Below are 9,786 nucleotides of genomic sequence, written 5' to 3'. Positions count from 1 at the left end.
TTTCTTTCTTTCTTTCTTTCTTTCTTTCTTTCTTTCTTTCTTTCTTTCTTTCTTCTTTCCTTCTTTCTTTCTTTCTTTCAAGTTTATTTATTTATTTTCAGAGTGGGGAAGTGGGAGAGAGAGAATCCCAGACAGGCCCCATGCTGTCAGCCCCAGAGCCTGACTCAGGGTCCCATGAATCATGAGATCCTGACCTGAGCTGAATCAAGAGTTGGCTGCTCAACTGACTGAGTCGCCCAGGTGCCCCTCTTCTAGGCATTTTCTAGTTTTGCTTTTACATTTAGGTCTATGATCTACTTTGACTTAATTTTTGTGATAGGTGTAAGGTCTGTATCTAGATTCCTTATTTTGCATGTGATGTCCAGTTGTTCCAGCACATAATTTGTTGAAAAAACTATCTTTTCTACATTGATTTGCCTTCTTCCTCTGTAAAAAAATCAGTTGTCCATATTTTGCTGGTCTACTCTTCTCTTCTGTTCCACTGATCTATTTGCCTAATGTTCTGTCAATGTCACACTGTCTTGATTACTCAGCTAGTGTTAGTTCTCTGACTTTCTCTTTCAGTATTGTGTTGGCTACTGTTGGTCTCTTGCCTCTCCATATAAACTTTAGAATCAGTTTGTTGATACCCACAAAATAACCCACTGGTATTTTGAATGAGAATGCATTGAATCTTTAGATCAAGTTGGGAAGAAATGGCACCCTGACAATATTGAGTCTTCCTATCCATGAACATGGAGTATCTTTCCATTTTTCCATTTATTTAGTTCTTTGAATGCTTTCATCAGTAGTTTTTTAGTATATTCCCAGGATTGTGCAACCATCACTGCTATCTAATTTTAGAACATTTCGTTCACCCTAGAAAGAAACCCTGTAGCTATTATCAGTCACTCACAATTTCCATCCTCATTACCTACTCTCCCTCTTCCCACTCCTTGGCAAGGGCTAGTCTACTTTCTGTCATTATAGATTTGTTTATTTTAGAGATTTCACATAAATGGAATCATGTAACATGTAGTCCTTTATGTTTGGTTTCTCTCACTTATCATAATGTTTTCAAGGTTTATTCACTCTGTAGCATGTGCCAGGAATTCCTTCATTTTTATTGCCCAAAATATATCACATTGTATGGAAATGCCACATTTTGATTATTCACCAGTTAATAGATAGACATTTGGATTATTTCCATTTTTTGACTATTATGAATAATGCTGCTATGACATTCATGTACACAGTTTTGAGAGGACATGTTTTCAATTCTTTTTGGTAGACACCTAGCAGTGGAATTGCTGGGTCATGTGGTAACTCTATGTCTAAGCTTTAGAGAAACTGCCAAACTATCTTCAAAAGTAGTTGCATGATTTTACATTCCCACGAGCAGTGCATGAGAGTTCCACTTCCTCTATATTCTCACCAACCTTTGTTATTACATGTCTTTTTGATTATAGCCATCCTGGTGGATATAAAGTGGTATCTCACTGTGGTTTCGATTTGCATTTCCCTAATGACTAATGATGGTAAGCATCACTTCATATGCTTGTTGGCTATTTGTATATCTTTTTTGGAGAAATACCTATTCAAATTCACCACCTGGGGTGCCTGGATGTCTCAATTGGTAGGTAGGGCATGTGAGTCTTGATCTTGGGATTATCAGTTCAAATCCTACAATGGGTGTCAAGCTTACTTAAAAAAATCCACTACCATTTTTTAAAGTTTATTTTATTTTATTTTGAGAGAGAGAGAGAGCAGGGGAGGGCCAGAGAGAGAGGGAGAGGGATAATCTCAAGCAGGCTCTGTGCTGTCAGTGTGGAGCCCAATGCGGAGCCCAAACCCAATAACTGTGAGATCAAGACTGGAGCTGAAATCAAGACTGAGATGCTTAACCGACTGAGCCATCCAGGCACCCCCACTACCCATTTTTTAATTGGGTTGTTTGCCTTTTTGTTATTGAGTTGTAAGATATATAGAGATATCTATATAATATCTGTTAGATACAATGAATACAATTCCTTTACCTTATATATGATTTGCAAATATTTTGTGGTTTGTCTTTTCACTTTCTTGATTATGTCCTTTGAAGCAAAAAAGTTTTCACTTTTGGTAAAGTCCAATTTATCTTTTTTATCCTCCTACCACACCTTTGGTGTCTTATTTAAGTTAATTACTTAACTACTGCTGGGGGTGCTGAGTGGCTGAGTTGGTTGAGCATACAACTCTTGATTTGGGCTCAGGTCATGATTTCATGGTTCATGGGATCAAGCCCCATGTAGGGCTCCACAATCTTAGCATGGAGCCTGCTTGGGATTCTCTCTCCCTCCCTCTGTCTCTCCCTCACTTCCATGCCCACACACACACTCTCTTTCTCAAAATAAATAAACATAAAAAAAAAGTACTATTGAATCCAAGGTCATAAAGATTCATTCCTATATTTTATTCTAAGTGATATATAGTTTTAGGTCATACATTTAGGTTGATGATCCATTTTGAGGTAATTTTTATATTAGATGTGAGGTAAGGGGGTCCATCTTCAATCTTTTACATGTGAATATCCAGTTGTACCAACATCACTTGTTGAGAAGACTACTCTTTGCTTCACTGAACTATCTTGTCACCCTTGTTAAAAATCAGTTGACAACAGATATATGAGTTTGTTCTGTACTCTCCATCCTATTCTATTGATCTGTATGTCTATCCTTATTCCAGTACCACACTGTTTTTATTACTGTTTTTGTAGTAAATTTTGAAGTTGGAAAAGTGTGAGTTCTTTAACTTTGTTAATTTTTTCAAGATTGTTTGCCTCTTCTGGGTCGTATGCATTTCTAGATGAATTCTAGAATGAGCTTGCAGATTTCGAAAACAAAACAAACAAACCAGCTGGGATTGTGATATGGATTGCAATGAACATGTAATTATTGTTATTTTAATAATTATTTGGGAATTATTGTTATTTAAACCCCATTAAATCTTTCAATCCATGGACATGGGATGTCTTTCCACTTTTTTTAGATTTTCTTTAATTTATTTTAACAATATTTTATAGTTCTCAGTCTATAAATCTTACACTCTTTTGTTGAATTAACTAAATATTTATTTTTATGCTGTTGTAAATGGACTTGTGTTCCTAATTTTATTTTTGGATTGTTCATTTCTAGTGCATAAAAATACAATTGGGATTTTTGCATATTGATCTTGTGTCCTACAACTTTGATAATTCACTTATTAATTCTATTTTTTGTGGATTCTTTAGAATTTTCCATATATCAAGTCATCTGCAAATAGATTTAGTGTTACTTCTTTCTCTCCAATTTCAATGCTCTTATTACATTTTCTTGCCTGATTACTTTGGCTTGAACTTTAAATGTAATGTTGAATAGAAGTGGTGAGAGTGGACATCTTTGTATTGTTCCAAATCTTAGAGGAAAATCTTTCAATATCACTTTTAAGTAGTGCTAGCTGTAGGTTTTTCATAGGTGTCATTTATCAGGTTGAGAAAGTCCTCTTCTATTCCTAGCTGGTTGACTGTTTTTAATAGGAAAGAGGATAGATATTCTTGAGTGCTTTTTCTGCATTCAGTGAGATAATCATGTGTTTTGTCCTTTATTCTATTAATATCATGTGTTACATTTATTGATGTTCATATGTTGAAGTAATCTTGATTCCTCAAATAAATTCCACTTGGTCATGATATATAATCCTTTTTTTTTTTTTTACATTTATTTATTTATTTTGAGAGAGGGAGAGCAAATGTAAGAGGATCAGAGAGACAGGGAGAGAATCTCAAGCAGGCTGTCCACTGTTAGCATGCAGCCCAACATGGCGCTCGATCCTATGAACTGTGAAATCATGACCTGAGCTGAAACCAAGATCTGGTCACTCAACCAACCGAGCCACCTTTGTGCCCTGATGTATAATCCTTTTTATGTATTGCTGGAAAAAGTTCACTACTATAAGGTATATTGGTCTGTCATTTTCATTTCTTGTGAAGTAATTGACTGGTTTTGGTATTAGAGTAATACTGGTCTCTTAGAATGAGTTGGGAGGTGTTCTCTTATATTTTTTTGGAAGAGTTTGCAAAGCATTAGTGTTCTTTAAACATTTTCTGGAATTCACAAGTTAAGCTTTCTGGACCTGGACTTTTCCTTGTGGGAGGCATTATTGTTATTATTATTATTGCCATTATTATTAATTCATTGTCTTTATTTGTTATAGGTCTATTCAGGTTTTCTATTTCTTCTTGAATCAGTTCAGGTAGCTTGTGTCTTTCTTGGAATTTGTCCATTTCATCTAGTTTGACTAATTTTTTGGCACACAATTAGTCACTGTATTCCCTTATAATCTTTTTTATTTCTATGGATTAGTAGTAATATCCCCTCTTTCATTTGTAATTTGATCCATGTTAAAAAAAAGTTTGTCTCCCACCATCACCCCTCACCAAAACAAAACAAAACAAAAATACCTCCATAAAATTCTATTTGAGACAAATCTCAATAGTTACAAAGTTGCAACAGTTACAAAGACCAAATTAGGGGAAAAAAGCAAAACATAAAATGCCTCTGTTGCAATTTGTGGTAAATAGTATTTGAATCCAGTCTAACCTGGATATAAACTATCTTCTTGACTTTTTTCCTTTATTCTTCAAAAAAAAAAGGTTTAAAATTACATAAGTTTGGGGGCACTTGGGTGGTTAAGTTGGTTAAGCCTCCAACTCTTGGTTTTGGCTTGAGTCATGATCTCACGGTTTGTGAGACTGAGCCTCACATCAGGCTCTACGCTGACAGTGAGGGGCCTGCTTGGGGTTGTCTCTCTTTCTTCTCTTTCTGCCCCTCCCCCACTCTCTCTCCCTCGCTCTCAAAATAAATTCAAAAACATTAAAAAAAATCTTTATACAAATTTTACAAGAGCTTCTGAGAGCACCTGAATATCATGCATGATACATAATGTCTGTTTACCAGCATCTTGAAGCATTTTAGAGGTTAAATTAGGGCTTTTTATCTTATTAGTATTTTTAAGTTTCCCCAGCAGCATTTCCCATCTTTTTTCATAGAGCTTATTGAATAAAAATAAGTAGTAACATAAAACTTGCTAAAAACCCAAACACATTCAGTAATTTAAACTGAGGTTTTGCCACTGGTGGCAACAAAAATGATGGATGCCAACATAAATATACATCCTATCCCCAGAGCAATATAAAAAAAAAAATCTAAAAATGTTACTTTTGTGGCAATACTTTGTCGTAAACTGAAGTACAACACAGTCACAATGAGGAGGCAGGTAAGAAAGGCATTGTACCATACAAAATTTACAAAAGTCACATCCTCCACTAAAAGCATATTGCGATACAACTTATTCCCAGATGAAGGCTGGAGGAAAGAGAATGGCTGGATGTCTATGAGATCACCAGAGCCGCTTCACTAGTAGGAAACAAAGGTGCTAAGATCATTTTGTCCCCTTGTAGGGCCAAGGTTCCCCTCGGTGTAGGGCCATACTCAGAGACAGGTGAGTATTTTTGAGAAAATTCTGGCCTCAGTGCCAGGATGTGTGTTCTCTGCCATGTGGTAAGGAGCCTGCTGCCTCTTTGGGGAAGGTAGGTGTTTCCCAGCTAGACGGGTAAGTCTGCCTAAATCTGGGGTAGAATGTTAGCAAGACCTTTGGGATCCAAATCCATGTTCCCCATTTAATCTGATCAGTAATAAAAGTAGTAGTAGTATTTCTCTGTCTAGTTTTGTATGTCTATTTCCCAGTTTGATCTCAATTTAGAAGAGGAAGAAAGGATTGTTGTCTTGATCCCCTAAAACCCCAATTCAAAGCTGCCATTGTAATATTCTCAAGAAGCAACAGGTTGCATAAATAGTGAATAAAAAAAGGAAGTTGCTTTTGGGATTTTGGTTCTCATTCACCTAAGGGCTCTGAGGTAGGCCTCCTTAGAGAAATGGCACATTGAACTTTGGGTTTGACTGTCAGATTTCCAGAGCCAGAAGATCATACTCCTTAACTAAGTGGGGGGGAAAAGGTCCCCCATCAGATAGTAATGGAATGAAAGGGTGGGCTAGGGGGCAGGAGAAGGATGCTCCCAAGGGACTGATTAACAAGAATTGTGTCTTTGGTTGATAGAGAATTCGCCATAAGACAAAATTAACAAGTTGTATCCCATTTCATCACATTTAATGTCACATTAGGTTCAGTTTTCAGGCAGGTAGAACTGAATGAATCAAGCTTTCAATTTCCTTCTTTTTTTTTTTTTTTTTTTTTTTAGGTTTCTTTCTTTATTATTTTGAGAGAGAGCGTGTGCGTGTGTGGGCAAGTGGGGGAGGGGCAGAGAGAGAGAGGGAGAGAGAATCCCAAGCAGGCTGCACACTGTCAGTGTGGAGCTCGATGCAGGGCTCAAACTCATGAACCACAAGATCATGACCTGAGCTGGTCGGATGCTTAACCGACTGAGTCACCCAGGTGCCCCATCTTTTTTTCTTTTTCTTTTTAAACAAGGAAGGATAACAAAGACTAGTAAAAACTGAAATATCTGACCCATACGATTGTAAAGAAAAATCACTCAGTGAGAAAGTTGTTCACTAATTTCTGGAACACCAGTATGAGTAGAAAAGGGAGGGTCCAATAGAAGAAGGAGCTGTAGGAGTATGAGAGGGGGAAGCCAAGCCAACAGTGGTGGTTGTTGAGATAACAGTAGCTAAGATCAGGAACTTGTAATGGAAAACTCAGTCCACTTAGACTCCACAGAAAGGGAGTAGGGGTGTAGTTTTGAGGGACAATCTAGGAGGATACTCAGTGTTTAAAAACAAAATCACCATCAAAGGCTTTTATTCTAGACTGAGGGGTGAGAAGCAATGGGGATAGAGCTGGGGTGGAGGTAATGGGAGAGAGACAGAGCCTGATAGAATGTGACCTCTACCAACAAACATCATGTTTCTTTTGTTCACCTTTGTATAAACCAGTATCTACTATTCCTAGCCCACGGAGACAACAATAAATATTTTTGAATAACTAATTGGAGAAATGAAGGGAATGGTTGATGGATAGGTCTTCACTTAGTACAGTACAAGCTGTGAATTGTGCTGTATACGACCGATGAAGTGTTGTCCCAATCTATGAGCATGCCATTCATTTGGTCGTTTAGTCAATAAACATTAATTGAGCCTTTGCTAGGTTCCAAGTACAGGATACTAGATTCTGGGGAACACATGACTAGTTTTTGTGCCCTGAAAGGATTTGATTTAGAGGCTAGTAGAGGAAGAAAGAAATCTGTTAAAAAAAACTTTTTTAATTGAATAAAATATTTTAGATGCTATCAAAGTACCCCAGCTATCCCTCTCATTCCCCCACCCCCCACCCACCCATCCCAAACTCCAAGGGATGGAGCAGCTGGGCCTGCTCTTTGCTAGGCTTTCCTGACAAAGTAGGGAAACCAGACAGATGCGCTGAAACAAGTCATTTCAGGAGGTAGTTTCTAGAAGGCCTGGGCTAGTTTTGCTAAGGTTTCATATTTGAAGCAGGCTATCTACAGTAGTCATTATTTTAAATAGGGGCCTTCGCATTACTTACAATGCACATTTTGCTCTTTCCTCCACCTTTCTCCCCCCACGTCTTGACTTTCACTTGGATGTCTGGACCGTCTGTGTGGATGACACAGATAAGGTCTGGGAACGAATTCAAGAATAAAAAAGACAGATTCCTGCCTCCACGGAGCTCGCACTGTGAGGTTTAGTGAGGGATGATGACTCAAAATAACCACCAGCACCGACGCAGGCAGGCAGGCAGGGTTCCCTTTCCATCCTGGCGGGAGATTGCATGGAGGGGCGTGGCCGAAGGGCGGGCGCCAGGCTGGAAGGCGGGACCGTTCTGAATTTCCTGGAGGTAGCCAATGGCCACCTGGGAGGCGGAGCTTTTGAACTGACTGGCATAGAAAGCGACCAATTAGGACCTAATCTGGATGACCTGCGGAGGGAGCTATGTAAGGGTTTTGGTGCCGCTGAGGGGATGCGGCAAGGAGAGGAGGTGCTGAGACGAGCGGCTGCTTACTAATCCTGTAGGAAAACATTTCAATTTTTAAATAACCAGTTCGGCCATACTAGTGTATATGACTGGATATCAGCCCAGATATAGTGGCTATCTATTCTTGTGTCTGCCAAGAGCATTCCTCTTTTCTTAGAAATGCTTTTGTAATGTATGCAGTCATTCAATTTAAACAGGAGCTGCTCTTTACTTGCAGACCTATTCTCTTAAGCAGCATTGTTTGGTCTGTGGGTAGATACCGGCCACAGGTTGCTAAGACTGTTTTACTCATCATCCTTATCTCACTCGTATCTGGCATATTATTAGGCACTCAATAATCATTTAAGAATAAGTGGACACAAGTCCCATGCTATTGCTTCCTCTGATCTCACTTTTAAAATTTCTGCAACCTTCTGACTCTTTAATGGAAAATCTCACCCGGTTTTAGCAGCTTGATGTAAGTTTAGATATGTGCATTACTTGGTTTCTTCAATAAGTTGTAAGAATTTGTTGGGAGCTCTAAGTATGATATTCAAGACTTCTATTTTTCTTTTTAGTACAATGTTTATAAACTCCAAGATTCTTGTATTTTGCCACTTTACAGGGCTGTCAGGTTTCAGGCAGACAAAGAATATATGTAAGCTTTATATAGTCTAAAGTACTAAACAAATATTTGTTGATACCCTTTTCCCATTCAATGTCAAAGACTTGACTATGTTCCATGTACTGAGCACAGTGTTCACAATTATTACACAGTCTTGTATTGCCCAAAGGACCAAAGGGCAGGAGCTAAAGGCAACATTTGTGTGTGAATGATGTGATGCTGATTAAGTCATAAGCAAAAGTCACTGAGATTCAGAGTTCCTGACGTCTTAGTGTTGGGAAGTTTCACACAGAGACAAATTCTGGCCTTTTCCTTGTAGCTCATCAAACCTAAGAAGACCACTGTCCTCTCTCTGGAATATTAATTTCAGTGTGTCTAAAGGATGTCTGAATCATGTAGTGTATCTAAGAAGAAAAAAGTAAAAGTATGAATGTTGTTTCAAGAAAGGGTTGCCCCAGGGTGATTCTGTGCTCCTCTATTAATTAATTGGTTTTGGGGGTTATAAGTAACAGAAACCAAGCAAAGAAAGGAGGGGGGATTATTATAAAGAAACAATGGTGATTCATAGAATCCATGAGCAGAAATGGTTATGGAACTTGGGAAAAGCCTAAAGCCACGAAATAGAAACTGGAACTCTTGCCCCAAATCTGCTTCCTTGTGCATACCTGCTATATTCTTCTCTCTCTGTTTCTCTCATCCACAAAGCAGTACCCTTCTTTAAGATATTTGTTTAAAAATGTTTTTTAACCTTTATTTATTTTTGAGAGATACAGAGACAGAGTGCCAGCAGGGGAAGGGCAGAGATAGAGGGAGACACAGAATCTGAAGCAGCTCCAGGCTCTGAGCTGTCAGCACAGAGCCCGATGTGGGGCTGGAAACCACCAACCATGAGATCATGACCTCAGCCGAAGTCAGAGGCTTAACCGACTGAGCCACCCAGGCGCCCCCATTCTTTAAAATATTTGTATTGTGAATTCCTCATTACTGGAATTATTCCAGCAGAGGATGAATAACCATCATTTGAGACTATGGCAGAAGACATCCTGGTTAGGTGGGAGAGAGAGAAGTTAGATTAAATTATGTATATGGGCTATTCTAAATGTAATATACTATGATTTTACCAGCTTAGGCTACCATATACACAAGGATTGCCTTCCATTTCACTTTCTCACTGTCTC

Source organism: Herpailurus yagouaroundi, unplaced genomic scaffold (assembly GCF_014898765.1).
Source record: "Herpailurus yagouaroundi ecotype Mexico unplaced genomic scaffold, PumYag 77, whole genome shotgun sequence".
NCBI lineage: Eukaryota > Metazoa > Chordata > Mammalia > Carnivora > Felidae > Herpailurus > Herpailurus yagouaroundi.
The sequence above is the reverse complement of the archived record's forward strand: the minus strand, read 5'-3'. Positions refer to the sequence as shown.